The sequence below is a fragment of the Cupressus sempervirens genome, chromosome 10 (genome assembly GCF_028749045.1).
Source record: "Cupressus sempervirens isolate cs-2001-9-10 chromosome 10, ASM2874904v1, whole genome shotgun sequence".
Lineage (NCBI taxonomy): Eukaryota > Viridiplantae > Streptophyta > Pinopsida > Cupressales > Cupressaceae > Cupressus > Cupressus sempervirens.
The window spans coordinates 160,134,329-160,152,436 of record NC_143127.1 but is presented as its reverse complement, the minus strand read 5'-3'; the positions used below and the strand labels follow the sequence as shown (position 1 = coordinate 160,152,436).

At 33.6% G+C, this 18,108-nt stretch overlaps 1 pseudogene; it reads right to left on the bottom strand.

Annotated features, from left to right (window-relative positions):
* Window positions 1-4,224, bottom strand: part of LOC149533082 (cullin-1-like) — a 68,188-nt pseudogene extending 63,964 nt beyond the window's left edge.
* Window positions 4,225-18,108: the final 13,884 nt, after the last annotated feature.

The following is an 18,108-nucleotide window of genomic DNA, read 5'->3' as shown; positions in this document are numbered from 1 at the left end:
AGTATACCGAGCAAAACAATGGATGTTGAGTAAAGTTCAATGGATGTCGACTGCCAGTAAACTTTAGTTGATGCTGAGTGATTACACTATTGATGTCGAGCAACATGTTATGTTCTGAGCATCAGAAGATTGATAATGATGAGTTGCTACACTATTTAAAAGATCAAAGATTCATTGAATCTAATTTGACAAGTTTATTTTCTTGAATTTTGTGAATAGGAGGAAGATAAGGATGATGAGCTAGTGGCACAGAATTTGAGGTAAACCATTTTTAGGTGAATTCAAATGGATTCTAGGAGAAGTTTTTAGAAGAAAGATGGAATATGGGTTAGATACATTTCATCCTACCTAATCCATCCAAACCCTAAAATGGACAATGGAAAATAAAGCAACAAAGCATCTTAATTTCCTATTTATAGGAATGTCTAGTCATTAAGCAAAGATAGTAGAGACTTGGATGCAAGAACCTAAGGGAGAAAAGGTTTTGCTTCATCAAGTGACCTAAGAGAACAATTTGCAATGGTGTGCTAAGCAAGAAGGCTTAAGAAGATGTATTCTTGAAGAGTGAACAAGCTATCTGAACTACAAAGTATAAAGGCCAAGCAGAATTGAGGATTGAACAGAGATTTGTAATTTGCAAGAAAAGTTGTAAGTTGTATCAGATCAAAGCTCTACTATTACTCTCTAACAATTGTATAATTCTAAGGTAAATCCTTTGGATTAAGGTTTACCTAACAGTCATTTGTAAATCCTTTAATTGGGTGGCATTCCAAGTGAATGGCCTAAAGTCCTCTAACAAGGCTCACTTCTAACAGGGTGATTGAAATCCTTTAACCAGGCCATATTTACACTACTACATTTGAGCTCATTTTTCGACCAAAATTTTTGACCATTAATTAAAAAGGTTTAGGTTGGTTGAATTGTAAATGAAAATTTTCATTTTTTTTGAATCTAAGCCCGTGTTGGTCAAAATTTCAACCAGCACATGCTTAACTTTGAAATTAAAAATCATTTTCAATTTGATGGAGTGCACGAAGGACTCCATGTTGCTTGCTATCAGGGCAGTGGCGTGCGTATCACTAGAGACAATCTAATCGGTACATCCAGGGGAGAATTAATTCTATTACAAGATGAAGATGAAGATGGAGTTAAGGTGGAAGGTGGCGATGAACAAGAACAAGTTCAACACCAGGGCAATGACACCAGGAAAAGACATGGTAGAAAACCCAAATTGCTCTCTTCATCCCCATCAACAACTAAGAAAGCTAAAGAAGAAGAAGATGTTTGCTTTACTTCTTACGATGGTTATATGATAACCCCAATACCAATAGTTGAATAATGGTCCTTTATTGTTACTTTTTCCTAATAACGCTTGTCATTTTGAATGCTAGTTTTTAATAAGTTCTCTCTTCTCTAGGCTTGAGCATGACCTACATTTTTGTCTTCTCTTGCTCTCATTTTTTTTGCATTTTTTTGCATCTTGACAACTAAATTGATTATACCCTAGTTTGATGTTTTTGATTTTTCAATCCAAATATTATTATGCAGGTTAAAGAGAGTTTCATTCTGAATTATGAGTTTTTTTGAGTGATAGGCAAGCTTCTTAGAGTAATTTTTGGCTAAGTTATGTCAATTCACAATTTTTTCATGAGTTTTTGGCTTATGATCCAAGAGGGTGAGATTTTGTGCTCCCAAAAAGAAAAACTCAACATGTTTAACCTATGCTGTAATAAGTGTTTTTGAGAAATACACAATTAAGTTAATAACACGCATACAAAAACATTTGCTTCCATCCAACCACTACTTTTGCTATATTAAAATTGGCTAATAGATTTTGCTGAGAGATTTTGGGTGATGAAGGCTTAGAAGATAATGGTATTGGCTCTAGTATAGAGTCCTTTCATTTTTTAGCATATTTAGAATTGGGACAATTTTTATGTTTTCTTTCTTATCTTGTATTGAAGTTAGTATGATGAACTCATAGCTATGTGTACTTTGATGTCCAAAGTAGGTGTTTAGTAATTGACTTATGTTTGTTCACTATGCAGCTTGAGGAGGATGAATAAAAGCAACAACATTTAATTATGTTCCCACCTACAGACTAGCAAGCTTTAGAATTTCACATGCAAACACTAATATAGGATATTGCAGTTGTATTATTGATGGAGTTTGAAAATTGGGTCCTCCATGAAGAATCTACTAGAACCATCCTTAAGACTCCATTAGATTCTCAAACAAGTTTAAGCTCAAAAGAGGTTTGTGTTGCATAATTGTTTGAGCAAATGTGTATGTTTCTAGGTGAATCTAAAAATGAAATTAAGAACCTAACAAATAGTTTGGAAAAAAATCGAGGAATGTTTCATGATATGAATCTTCAATGACATGTGTTATTGTATTTGTTGGTTTAAATATTGCAAAGATATGCTGAAGGATGTTGATTTAACATAGGTGATTAAAGCAAAGAAAAGAAGGCTTGGACATGCCCAAAAGACAATTGGGCATTTTTTCCTTTTGGTGGGTTCGCCTGTAGATGCAAATGCCCATTACCCAACAACAATAGAACTTTCCCGATTAACAGGAGATGTATTTTGGCATGATGGGGTCATAGAAGGAAGTGTGTACACTTTAGTGGTATCTTGATCATAGATATCCATGGTAAATTAGAATTTTTATAAAATAAACTTCTTTGATGTCTTTTATATTATCTTTTTGATCCCTGTCAAGTACTATATTTCAAGTTCTCAACTCTTAAATAGCCTCCTTTTATTTCATCTTTAATTTCAAATATATTAATTTACTTTGTTTCCACCTTAATTGTAATGTTAAACTATCAATAATTGTTGAGGAATCCTTTATTCTTGAAGTTGATGTCAACTTTGTAAGTCTTTCACATGTCTAGATAGATCGGATGGGGTAGAAAGATCAAATGTTGGAAGAGGAAGTAAAGTACCGATATTATGAAGTGATTCAACTTTATCGAAGGTAAGTTTATGGCAGCTTTGGTTTTGTTTTTTTTTGCACAAATGTGGTGTGGATAAGATTTAAAAAATAATAGTAGTTTGAGTAAGTAAAATCATTTCTAGCTGTGTACCTTTTTGTTCTTGTATCTGTTTGCACTGATATATAATTGTTGCTTCAAGCACACCACAATTATGTTGCTCATTGAGGTATGATTTTAATTTTTATATAATCTTGTTGCAAGTGCAGCTGTAACATATCATAAATTGATTGTAGTTATTTAAGGCAAACTATGTTGATCTTGGAAAAAATGTGATAAATCATGAATTGGCTGGCCAAAAATTCACATTAAAAAGTTGTCTTGTTAACAAAATCTTGCAGCTTCTGGTTTGAACAGTAAAATAATGCAATGTTCTCATTTATGACCACAATAAAATTGCCTAAACTTGCTCCCAAACCAGTGAAATTACAAATTTGACCCTGTTTTCATCTAAAGCCTTCTTTTATTCTCGTGCTTTTTGTTGGCTACATCATTTTTTTGTGGAAACCTTAACCTAATACATATTTTCAACCAAGTAAACCATGATTTTTGTAAAGCTCTTTTATCTTTTGGTTTGCCAATCTATTTCTGAGAATCATTTTTGCTACTTGATTCAAAGCATACCCTGCTTTCTTATACAACTTTGGCCATTATAAAGTTTATTTTTTTCATTAAAAAGTTACTTTCTTGATAAAACATATCAGATAACCTATCTTTTCTTTTTAATTAATTATTGAGGGTTGCATTGGGCCTATCATTAAATTGTAGAAAAATCATAAGTTGGCTACAAAAAATAAAGAATATTAATGTTAAATTGAGATTAGGCATTCCTAAATACTAAGAATAAATTATAAATTATAAAACCAAGCTAGTTTAAAGAAGCAGAGAACAGGATCATGAAAGTTGGGAAGAAAGCCTCTAACCTACCATAGAAATACATGCATTCTTGATTGAAGAACCAGAATTCAAATGCGTGCAGGGTGGCACCAACTTCCCTCCCTAGAAATCTATTTGTTCAAGCCAATTCAAAGAAGTAGAGAACATGATCATGAAAGTTGGGAAGAAATCCTCTAACCTACCATAAAAATACACACATTCCTGATTGAAGAATCAGAATTCAAATTCCTATAGGGTGGCACCAACTTCCCTCCCCAGAAATCTATTTGTTCTTTTGTGTGCCACTTCACCCATTACCTGGTTTCTGCAGGAACTGTCATCTTTGGCATTGCTAACTTAGCTTTTGCTTTCTAGATCATGGTAATTTAATTTGTTGCACTATTAGTCATTTTTGTTCCAGAAGGGAGAAGAGACCAGGATAATGCTTGCATGAGCTAAAATCACACTAGGAAGAATCTTTCACCGTCCTCTTTTTAACTTTAGATCTTAAAATCATCTGGGAAGAGGCTCCTTTTGTTGATTCATCTTTTCTGGTCGCAACTTTAGCTCAGAGACCTATCTTGGGAGATACAATCTTCACATCTTTCTCTATGCCTCAACTCCCTCAACAAAGAGGTATTCCTTTTTTGAAGAGATATTGATCAAGCCTTTTAAACTCTAAAAAAATTTAATTACATTTAACATTGTTGGACAAAGACAACCATTAGCTTTTAACACACCCTTTTAATAAATTGGAAAAAAATCTTTACTACCTGTTGACTATCAAGGTTCAACAATGATGTCTTCTATGTAGTTTGAGGTATCAAAGGAAAATTTGAGAATACCTCCTTGCCAAAATAAGTATTGTTTGAGAAACTACCACGCACTATTAGTTGCCACAAACTATACTATTTTTATCTAGATTCAATTCTTCTTCCATGTGTGCCTTTTGTAACATCCCTTCCTCAATAAAATGGATACATGGTAGTTTAGGAAGAAATTTATTTTTGAGTATTGTTTGATGGAGAAAGCATGGGTATGAATTTTTTGATGTTAAATCTATTCTTGGAATGATCTCATTAGCATTCCCAAAACTAGGCCTTGACTAGTCTTTTTGAAGTCAGTTTTTATGGTTTCGTTAAGGTTGTTTTATGGTGCAATTGAGGTGTTGCCATTTTTGTGGCTGATTTTGGGTTTGTAGTGACCCATTTAGACTTTTGAAACTTTGGGACTTCAAATTGGTGATGTAAGTGGGGTTGGGGTTCATTTTTGGTCTTGGTGGGGTCATTTAATGGTGGAGCTGGGGTTCGCTTGTCAAAATTTAACTTATTGACAATTGAGATGACAACTAAATGGAGTCTTTGAATCATTTGACTAGTCTCCACATACATACACTTAGTCCTCTCTAGACTTTCCACAATACCAGTTGCCTTCAACACATTTATGTGCCAACAACACTACATAATAGAAGGTTCCAATGATAGCAATCTTTGTCAATAGTTGGCTTTTTGAAAAGATTAATAGTTTATTTTGGATGATTTTCCTACACTTCTCTAATGATATCTCTATTCATATCCCATCTCGGTGTGACACAGTTGCTGCTCCTTTCACACATTAATAAATCCACAGATAGGGTTGTGTTCTACAATGCTGAGGATGAGAGTGAGTTACAATAGTTTGGCTTCTCCATAATCGCTATTACTTAGCTATCCGATAGTCTTTTCTTGGTAATGTGATTCTGTTTGAGGATTATATTGCTCTCAATGATCCTCTTTAATATTTTAATAGTATTAGTTGCTAATCCATGTTATTTTTTTGGTTGTAACGTCTTTATTAGTTAGATATATATTATTGTTGTTGATTGCCAATATTTTCTTTGACTCATTAATTAACATATCATTCCTTTGGTACTGCACATAATGATAATGATTATTATCTTTTAATATTAAACTTTATTTTATGGAAGGGGATATTACACCAACTTAGAACAGTCCTCAGACTATATCACCATCTCATCACAATCCCTCTGCTTAAGACTTTATGGATATCCAATTACTTGGAAGATCCATCCTTTTAATCCTAGGAAAAAGATTTATTTCTCCTAAGTCTTATGCATACCCTACTTTGAGTGTATCTATCTTTGCATATGCATATGTCCATAACTCTAACAATATATACTAACCTTCAATGATGTCTGATATTTGCCTTAATTCCTTATTAAAAATTATAACATTCAACTTAGAATGTCTTTGGTTCTTGTTCTTATTCACAAGCTAATGCAAGTTCTTCATCTTGTTTGTCAGTGAGGATTTCTCCAATCAGCTAGTTTTGATTTGTTATCCTTGAGGAGGGTTGCTTATTGCTGGGATACACCATTCTTGAAGTATTAATTTTTAATGCATTTCTATCTTAGATTCCCTTCTTCTTAGCTACTGTGTGCTGGAAAATGAATTTTAGGGTTTTTCTATCTCCAACTATGACTCGTAATGATCTTCATCAAGTGGAGATTTAGTTCTTCTATGCCTTGTGATTACTATTCTTGTTTTGGGATGGGATGTATGAATGTTGATTATTATGTTAGTTTTGATTTTCTTTTGAAATTAATGTTGTCTGTGTGTGATGTACACTATAATTTTATATGTAATGTTGGCTATGTATGGACTTATATTTGATTAGGGGTGGGTGGCTGATTATATCTTATATGCTAGTGATGTCCCAAGTGTTGACTTATCATAAACTTTTGATTGGATTGTTAATGCAGATGGAGTATTCAATCTACTAATGCAAGGGTATAATAAGCTCGTGAGTCTTAAATCTGATTATTCAATAGTGTCTTTACTCTTTTAGACTTTGAAGCTAGTTTTGGAAGCCTTGATGGTTATTGGTATTACAATTGATTTGGATCCCATGTGAGACTTAACTGAAATTACTTTTTCTTCTAGCTTAAATATTAATATGATTATTTTTTAAATGTTGGATTTTCTTGATTTTAATGATGAAGTATGTTATATATTTATAATCCTTGTTCTATTACCCCTTCCCATTTAGTCTGGAAATTTGTCTTCGTTATTTTTGATACACATTGCATTTGAGCACATATGAATTGATTCTTACTCAGATTGTAAATATTTTCTCCCCTATTTGCTATCTAAACTTGTTTACACTTTTTTACTATTTTTTGAATTTGGCAAAATGAAGTGGTCATTTTTCTTCCATTCTTCGTTGTCTTGGCTAGTTTAAATTATTTTGCTAGAGCATTTTTTGTCAGGGCTAGTTAAGACCTTATTCTTCCCTTTAGTTTCATCCAAGTGCCCTCTCCTCTATGCAACACTTATTTTATCACTGCTTTTGGTAGAATTTTGGTCTTCATTAAAATGTTTTTGAAATCACTTTTGTGCTATCAAATTGCTTTGGAGACATCTTTCTAATCTTGAAATAGTAGTGGGGATCTCTTCTGAGTGGTAGATGAATTAGGGTGTTTATTGCCACTTAATGAGCCCTTGAACTGATGTTCTTAGTTTTATTGTGTTTTGAACCATGGGCAGGATGTATGTAATTGCAACAGTATCTTATTTGATCAATCAGTTTATCTAATTTAATTGGAATTTGATTTCTGTTGTGGCAGATTGAGTGGGGTCATGCAATACTTGAAATCTTTCCAGTGAGAAGTTTTGAGTCTAATATTAAGGGCTGATATTACTTCTGGTCAATAACATGGGGAGGCTATTTCTTGTATAGCAAAAGGAGTAGGTTTATGTCTGCAAGTCCTGCAACAGTCATCTTGCAAATATTGATGAGGTTGTCTCTAAGCTAGGCAACTTGTACTTGTAGCTTGAATTTTGCATAGGAATCACATTAATCTATATTTGATTTGGGCTTTAGTCAGGTCAAATGGAAGGGCATTCAAGACTTCTTTAAAGTGGATGACTATGCTTTTGATTTCTTATGTATTTAAGTTGTCAAGTATATTTTTTGGAATAAGCCCATGCATTCATTGATTCTAGACTTTCACATTTGTTGAGGTTATTTTACTTGTGTTTTTTTAAAGCATCTTAATCAACCTCCACAACTAGTCATTGAACTAAGACATATCTTCCTCATGTATACTGGTATTAAGGACAAAGGGACTTGCATGGCACATAGTCATTTAAATACTTTTTGACAATTTGTTAGTAGGGGAGTAGTGAAGGGTATAATCCTCCCATGTTGAGATTTTCACTATCTAGCCACTTGTCCTATTGACAAAGCATTTTGGAACATGTGATACTCTATATGTTATCCTTGTTATTTAGTTTTGACCAATGTAGGATTTAATTTAATGACAATCCAATTATATATTTGTGTTAAGTAATTGAAGGCTTCTACTAGTATTTATGGTTACATTTCATTTAGAAATTTGACTATATTACTATGAGTTTTCATTTTAGAAATTTCATTGTTACTCATATATGTTGTAAATAACTACAAGGAAAGGGGGTACAATTAGCACACAAGCACCTTTAGTCATCTAGTAGTAGGAGGAAAGGATGTATAATCCATTACATTTAAAATTTCACCCTCTTTCTTGGGTCATATATTATATATTCATGGGTGAATGAGTTTGACTCAATAAATGTATAGTTGAATCCTGATAGCAATATCACAATTTGACTTGCTGTGGAAAATATCTTAGGCTTATCTATTGATGAGCTCAAGGGACTCTCTAATGAATGGCTCATAAGGCACAACACTTGTTGTAGGTTTTGCAAATGGGATTGCAAGTAGAGTGGTTTAAACCATGGAGGAAACTCCATAGTTAAGCCTGCTTGAGCTGGAGTAGTACTAGAATAGGTGAGCCTTTGAGGAAGTCATGGTACTTCACCTTTGTGAGCACTACCTAGATGCAATAAGTGCTAAGTGTTCCATTCATTCTCATGAGAAATGAGTTTGTGTGAACTACTATGCATGAATCATGGTTCAATCAGTTTGACTCAAAAACTACACTGTTGGATCTTGATAGCAATATCAGAATTTGACCTGATGTGGAAAATATCATCTACTTATCAATGATTTATGTATCTTAAGTTTTAACATATTACTTCAATAATAAATACACCTTCAAAGTTCAAAGTTCAGACAATTATGCTTTTCAACATTTTGTGGTTTTTGCTTGATATAAGACAATTATTGAAAACAGTAAGGTTTTTATATTTCCAATTATTTATTATAAAACCAATTCCCAATTGAGGATTGGCTTGTCATTGTGATGATGCCCTTATCACTGATTTTAATTTAGAAAGTCATTTTTGAGATTATTGTTCTTAAGTTTGGAAGTTTTTCTTTGATGATAATTATGCCTTTAGTGTGCAGAACTATCTCTATTTTTCAACTTGTGATTTTGTTCAGATATGAAGCAATAATTGCATATGGTTATTGTTTTTAGTTTCAATGGTTGATTGAAATAGGTATTGTTATGATTTGGGCGAAGAATATATTACAATTTATAATGTCTAAGGCCTGAGGGGGCTAGAACCTTCGACATTATGTGAAACAATGGGTGTGCTAACTTGAAAAAAAATGTATGGAACAATGGCGTTCAAGCTATTGCAGACAATAGAGAAAATGTCAGGTGGTGGGGCATTTTTTATGTTTGGTATGGTGGTACATGTTTGGTTCGATAATACATTTTTGGTAGGCTTTGAGATAGTGACATACATGCTCGAGGTACCATGGAAGTTCCTCTAGACTGTTAATTGATTTGAGAGGTTTGGTTGTCTTTTCTCCCATTTTTTATAATGTCTTTTCAATTTGTGTTTCAGTTTCCTCGTATCTTGAAGATAAGAGTGTGTTGGGATTGTGTGTGGGTTTTGGAATATTATGTTTTATGGATTAGAGCAATCTTAGGTATCATTTTACATTTGAATACATTTGAAACAATTTGATAGCCAATCTATCCAACGAACAAGTTCCAAATCCTTAAATTTATCTAGTATGTAATGCAGGTGGCTGGATCGAAGCCCACAACTGACTCTCATTGGCACTAGAGTCCAAATGGCATGTTCCTACTTGTTTCTAATGAAAGAACTTGTAATGTACTTATTGGAAGGTTATGCAATGCACATGTGCCTATAGAAACTCTTCATATTATGAGCCATGTGATTGTTGCATGTTCCATTTGTTGTCAATTATAGAAAAATTGTTCATTGTTTATGTATTCATAGAAAATCCATTGATGCTAAGATGGTTACTTTGACAATGAGGGACAGAGGATGTATTCTGAATCCAGTTACATATACCACACTAACCAATAAAATTTTTAGTAGTTACACATGACAATAAAATTTTGGTCCAGAATATGAATTTTTTTTTTTCAAAACTTTTTATTCTACTATTAATTAACTATCAATTTAGTTAGGGAACTCTGTAGTTTTAATTAGTGGTAGAGACATATATCTCTTCATTGAATCCATGTCTAAGTTATGATTATTTCTATGCAATGGAATAAGCTTTGACACTACAACTTAAGAAGTTAATCCCAGTCAATCATAGGGCATTCAATAGTCATTCCTTTGCTGCGCTTGTAGGCAAGTTTTTTCTTTAAAGATCTATTTTAAGTTTTTATCTTAACCAATGGAAGGCATCAACTCCTTATGGAAATTTCCTTTTTGGTGCCTACCAAAAATGTTATGATTCTTTAGAATGATGGGGCTCCTACACAAGCAGCATAATGATCTCTTTATGGGATATATTGGATTTTTCCCAAAAATAACAAGTCGCACAACACAAGTTATTTATAAATAGTATTCTATATATATAAAATACACAATTGCAATTCAATTTAGAAAAAATCATATCAAGGATTTATGATCATTATATAAATGATATTGAAAATAGAACACCCTAAATTCACTTGTATCCATTTCATTACATACTTCTAATAGCTGACCATATTAGGAATTTGGTGGAAAAGCTTGATAGGATGTTGGGAGAGTTGAGTCTATCCTCCTCAACTAAACTCAAGGGCACATAATGAGTATCCAAGTCATATGGCCCCTTGGGCCATGAGAATGGCAGGATGTCTATCATCTTGTAGTTGTCATATTTAATGACAGAACTAGTATTGGTGCATCTTTCTATCAAACATTTTCAAATTGATCCCAAATATGATGTTTGATGGAAATCGGATAAATAATTATTAATCTTATGTTCCTTGTTAAGAGGATCAGAGATTTTCTTCCTCAAGCAAGGCTAAGTGCATGGAATGAACCTCTTAGCAGAACCCCTAGTCCATCCATCTTGCAATTGGCATACTTGACAAGGGAAGACCATTACTATTACATCTTCTTAAAAAATTTATATGGAGATTAATAGATGAATACTTGCATACCAGTTACTTTCTATTATATTCTTTATTATTATTATTTTATACACCGATTCTTTTATAATTCAAATATGATAGTTTGATTTCCACAAGGTTTTGCAAATCCTCAAGACCACAAGATAGATTAAGCATCAATAAGTAATTGTGAAAGATCCCCACCCAAACCCGATCCAATTTTTCTATTTTGTTTAGTTTGATGTATGTTTTGGACTCCCATGAATGGTGATGTTTCTAAGTTTGGCAATTCTGATCTGACTTTGGCTGAGTTCACTTTGATGCTTGTTTATGATAACACATTACAAATGATTAAAGGAAATGACTATGCAATGAATCAAAACATGTACAACTAAATGATATGGAAAAATATGAGTTTATGGTTTACTAGTAAGACTGAAAAGAGATATTACAAACCTATTATCAGTCACAAATCAAACTGTAACAATTCGATCCATAGGTTTTAATGCCATATAATCAACATGTATCACATCCAGATGTTAGCTAGCTATTGTAGGCTTTTGTAGACCACTTTGGGGCTAGTAAATGACCACTTTAAGGTATGATATGAAGTATTATCTACAATAGAAAGACTAATATTATCCTACACGGGTTTAATATGCAATTTCTAGCCATCATATTCAGTGCCACAAATCCAATATGCACTTTCAGCCACTATATCCCTTTAGATATGGTAAGTTTGAATGACACTACAATTTGACTTTTTATTTTCATTCCAATATTGAAAACTAGGAAATCAAATGACTAGTACATTGTGATCTTGTTACACCAAACATCTGGAACCAGATTACTTGAGTAGATTACAGATTCACACTAAATGATATTTCTCATCAATGCTTTGGCAATATAAATTGCAAAACTAACTATAAAGAAGCAAAGACTGAGTTTCATAGTCAATATTAAGGCATTGTTATATCTCAAATCACATGTATAGGAATGAGAAATGTTATAGTTCTGGATCCACATTAGCTCTCCAAGTGGTAGGCAACAAGCCTCTATTTCCCATTGTGACTAGTAATTCAACAATGCTTTTCAAACCTCTGATTTTTTCATCTAGCACCAACCTTAAGAGCCTTCCAGGTGATCTATGTTGTTTAAATCTCTCTCAAATATTGCTTATTTATTTGTTGTTATTGTTAGTCCCAATTTTAGGGACAAATTTATCAATTCACCCCTTGTACCATAGTTATCATAGTGTAGCCATGACAATAAAATAGTGAAGGATGAACTTCTTTTGAGATTCTCATGCATGGCTTGAATACATTCTTGTCACATTAAATGAATAGACAACTATTGTTTCTAAGAACACATTTTCAGTCTACTAGTCTTTTGTTTGTTTATGATCCATAGTGTTAGTTTATAGTTAATAAATTATAATATTAGCTTATCCACCACCTATGAGTATCATCTAATTGCAATGAGTGCTAAGTGTTCCATTCATTCTCATGAGAGATGATTCCTTGAGAACTATTATTCATGGAACGTGGGGCAATGAGTTTGACTTAAAATCTACAAAGTTGAATCCGCATAGCAATATCATAATTTGACTTGTTGTGGAAAATATCTCCTACTTACTAATAATATATTGTTGTGGTCTGTAGTTAATGGTTAATTCTTATGGGGAAAATGGTTTTAGAAGCTAAAAAAGTGAAGGCCTTTTGAAAAATAATTGAATATTGTAATTGATATAGGAAATATAAAAATAATATAATATTTGTGAAATTTTATGTTACTTAAAAATGCAATTCTATATTTTGTTTCCATTTTTTAATCTTGTAGTCCATGTGTTCATCAATGTATCATCAATGGCCTTTAGCTATATAAGCTATAGTCTTATTCTAATATATGTCCTTTCCCCTTGCAGTCAAGCTATTGGGTATAGGTTTGGACCACATCTAAATGAAACTGTTCCCCTGCTTATTAACTATTGCAAAAGTGCATCTAAAGTTGATGAGGAGCTAAGAGAATATAGCTTGCAGGTGTTAAAAGAGTTTGGTTGTAGAGAAATTATGTATTTTCATCTCACACTATTTGTTAACATTAGTGGTTCCATTTTAAAAGTTCATATCATCTATATTGAAAGTATATGTATGTTTTGTGAAATGCATCTTCAGATTTCATTCTTCAAATAGAAAACCTTGATTATTCAAAAATCTGTAAATAATCACCTTAAAGATGCAATTTGCAGGCATTGGAGAGTTTTTTCCTATGTTGTGCCAAAGATGTGGCTGTTTATTGTGATACAATTTTGGAACTTGCTCTGGACTACATAAGCTATGATCCAAACTACACTAATAATATGGAAGAAGATACAAAAGAGAGTAATGGAGAGGAGGATGAGTACGTTAAAATTTCTTAAGAGAATTATTTTCATGAGAAAATTTAATTTTTGCACAATGGTGTCTTTTATTTTCATGTAATTATGAATTTTATGACCAACATGTGAATACTATTCTATTGATGTAGAGAGAGTGCTAATGAATATAGCGATGATGAGGATATCAGCTGGAAGGTTCGGAGGGCAGCAGCTAAGTGTTTGTCTACTGTGATAACATCTTGTCTAGAAATGCTATTAAAGTTGTATGAGAAGGCATGTGCTTTGAACCTTTCTCAATTGTTGCTAGGAGATATTTATCATTTTCATAAAAGTTGACTCTATTTGTCCTATACATTTGCCATGTTTTTTGACCTTTGTGTGCCCAATAATTTTGGCTTAGTGTCTCTTCAGAGTTTATGGTTTACCTCTAAAGAGTGACAAGAATGGCCCTTTGTCTTTATTAGAGTCAAGAGGATACATAAATTCCATTCTCTTGGTAGAACACTAACCTACTAATATTATGCACAAATAGGAATAAATTGAGTTTGAAATGATATATATCAGTTGTTATCTCATTTCAAAATGTGGTTAGCTTTAGGAATTCTTTTATAAGATGTTATATGAAATGATTGCTATCTAACACCTGCCAAGGAAACATAACTTGCTTCTTCCCACAGTGAATTCTGCTCAAGGCTTTAGCATTGTGAAGTGTAGCCCAGTTCTTTATGTGCTAATGGCAATACTGAGAATGCTAAGAGATGTCATGGTTACTCTCGTTGATGTTATTTCTTTATTGATAAATATATCTATTGCATTTTCCTTGGTTTGTTAAATGGGAAGTAATCTAAGGGGAGAACACTTCGTTATTTTTCCAAGTAAGTGTTTTTATAAATATAAAATGATAGCATTATTTAGATTTGCATAATACACCAAAATTTTCTTTACTCCAAGTGACTTAGAGGGGTGACTTGGTGAGCTGACTCAGTGAGCCAACATGGTAAGCAAACTTGGTGAGCAAACTTAAAGAGTCAACTTGGTGAGGTGACTTGGTGAGCATACTTGAATAGTTGACTTGGTGAGTCAACTTTGGGAATAGACCTAGCAAGCCAACATTGTCAGCGACCTTAAAGAGGAAACTTGGTAGGGAAAATTGGCGAGCCTACATAGAGAGTCCCACTTGGTGAGATAACTCAGAGAGCTAACTTAGTGAGTAGACTTAAGGAGTCAACTCATTGAGGTGACTTGATGAGTGAACTCAGAGTCAACTTAGCAAGCATACTTGAACAATCAACTTGTTGACATGACTTGGTGGGGTGACTTGGTGAGCCCACCTAGTGAGCGTACTTGAACAGTCGACTTGGTGAGCTGAACAAGTGAGCTAACATGGTGAGTGGGCTTAGAGAAGCAACTTAGTGGGGCAACTTGGCAAGCACACATCACGAGCCAACTTGTTGAAGCAAGGTGGTTAAACCACTGGGTGAGCCGACTTGGTGAGTTGACTTAAAGAGTCGACTCATTGAGGTGACTGGGTGAGGGTGACTTGGTGAGCTAACTTAGGGGGCAAACTTGGTGAGCAAACATAAAGAGTTAACTTGGTGAGCGTACTTGAATTGTTGACTAGACAAGATGACTAGGGGAGTTAGCTTGGTGAGCTGACATGGTGAGTCGACTTAAAGTGGTGAGTTAGTGGGGCAAGTGGGGGTGACTTGGTGAGCTGACCTGGAGAGTTGGATTAAGGGGGCAGACTTGGTGAGAAAACTTAGAGAGTCAACTTGGTGAGCATACTTCAATTGTTGACTTGGCGAGCTGACTTGGGGAGCCAACCTGACGATCTAACATGGTGAGTGGGCTTAAAGTGGCAACTTGGTGGGGTAAGTTGGTGAGCTGACTTAGCAAGGCCACTTAGAGATGTGACATGGTGAGCTGACTTGGTGAGCCCAACTACCTCCTGGATTCATATTCCATCCCACTGATGAATAGCTCATAACACATTAGAAAGGTTTTAGAAGGAAATTTCATAGGAAGGGCCATTGCTAAAGTGGACCTCAATAATTGTGAGCCTCAAAAAAATTTGACCAAGCATTGGTCAAAATTTTGACCAATGCCCTGCAATTTTCTATCAAGCATTGGTCAAAATTTTGACCAATACCCTACAGTTTTCTACCAAGAATTGGTTGAAATTTTGACCAATGCTTGGCAAAAAATGTGCTAGCAATTTCAAAAGTTTTCGACCAATGTATTGGTCAAAATTTTGACAAAATTTTATTTGACCAATTTGTTGGTCAAATTTGGTCGAAGTTTGATAAAAAATTGGGTCAAAATTTTGACCAATAAAGGTCAAAAAATGAGCCCAAATGTACTAGTGTTAATAGTGTGTATTGTAACCTTTAAGAAGGTTGTCCTTTCATAGGGCATCACTTCAGAAGAGTGAAAAGGAGTAGCATGGTACTGGTGGTTTTCCCAAATTAGGTTTCCATGTAAATTATTGTGTCAATTGTTTTGATTATTCTTTTATGTTTCATGCTTTACATTTCTGTAAATTGATTTGATAGTAACCTACAACTTTTAGTAACTACATTATCTTATGGATGCATGCATGAATATGAATGTTTTTTTGGGTTTACTAAGTTGTAAAAAGTTTTATTTATGCCTTTGGACCTTGAATAACTAATTCACCCCCCCCCCCTCCCCCCTCCCCCCTCTTAGTTATTCTAAAGAATTCCAACAATTGGTATCAGAGCCATCTACTTAAGAAGACTAGTTTGAAGGTACTAGAAGCACAAAGATCAAGATGTCAAAAAGAGATGTACCCAAGCTTAATAGAGATAATTTTCCTGCATTTCAAAGCTTGATGAAGTTACACCTTGGAGGACTTGGAGATCATACATAATCTACCATCTTAGTGGAGCATGTTGATCCAACTAGAACCCTAACTGCTGAAGACATGAAGAAGAAGAAAGAACACAATCAGGCGATGTTGGAGATTTCCTCTACCCTAAGTTATGCCCAATTTGATGATATTAAAGGTTGTGACACTATAAAGAAAATGTGGTATGCTCTACACATTATCTATAAAGGAGAAAAAAATGTTCAAAGAGCCAAATCTAAGAGTCTAAGAGGTAAGTTTGATGATATGAGAATGGAAGAAGGTGAGAATATTGCTCAATATGTTGCTAGGGTAAAAGAAGTTGTCAGTGCAATAAAAGGAGCTACTAGTTAGATAGATGATGATACTGTGCTAAGAAAAGTATTGAGAACATTACTTCCTATTTATGCTATTAGAGTTTCTGCAATTCAAGAATTGATATGTATTCTAGGAAATAATCTAACCCTTGAAGGTCTAGTAGGAAAAGTCATTGCTTTTGAGGTATCTAACTTTGACAATTACAAAGTTGAGATTCTTGAATCTGCTTTCAAAGCTAAGTTGTTATTGAAGGATTCTGATGAGAAGAAGCAGATGAAGAAAAGATAAATAAAATGTGTGTCTAATACTAGTGATATAGATGAGGAAGATGTTCAACAACTAGAAGCACTATTGGCAAGAAGATTCCACAAAGGTAAAGGCAAGTTCAAAGGTAAGTTACCTAGCATTTGTTTCAATTTCAATGAGATTGGTCATATTGCTACTAGATGTCTAGAAAAGAAAATCCATAGAGGTAGTGATAAATACAAAGGTAGAAGAAATGAAGACAACAAGGACTACAAAGAAAAAGGAAAGAAATGCTATATTACTGAAGGGAATGATTCTAATAAACATGATGATGAAGTGGTTTATGTTGCAGCAATGAAGGACAAATCTGATGAAGATCAGGCAACTACACTTGTGACTTGTGTGAACAAAAATGATAGATGGATCATTGACAATGAATGCTCACATCATATGACTAGAGACAAAAGTAAGTTCATTACCTTAAATTTTTATGATGGAAATAGTGTAAGATTTGGCCATGATGTATCATGTTTGATAAAAGGAAAAGGCTTTATCAAATTCACAAATAAGATTTCATGTGAAAATGCATACTATGTTGAAGGACTAAACTACAATTTGTTGAGCTGAACAATTTGGGATACAAGGTTGAATTTGAAAAAAACATTGCTAAGATATATGATACAAATGGGAAATTGATTGGAAAAGGTGATCAAACTAGAAATAATCTATTCTATCTTGATATAGAGGATGCTACTTGTCTTGTTATAAAGTTTGATGATGTATGGATATGGCACAAAAGGTTGTGTCACGTTAGTTTTTATAACTTGGTGAGTATTAATAACATGAAGAAAGTTAGAGGTTTGCCTAAGTTGAAGAAGCCTGATAATGGAATGTGCAAACAATGTCAACAAGGAAAAATGACAAAGTCAAGTTTTAAGGGTAAAACTTATACCTCTAAAGAAATACTACAGATTGTTCATACTGACTTGTGTACACCAATTGAAGTGCAAAGCTACATGGGAGATAAGTACCTAATGTTATTTGTTGATGATTATTCTAGAATGATGACAATCATGTTTATGAAATAAAAATATGATGCTTTTAAAAAATTT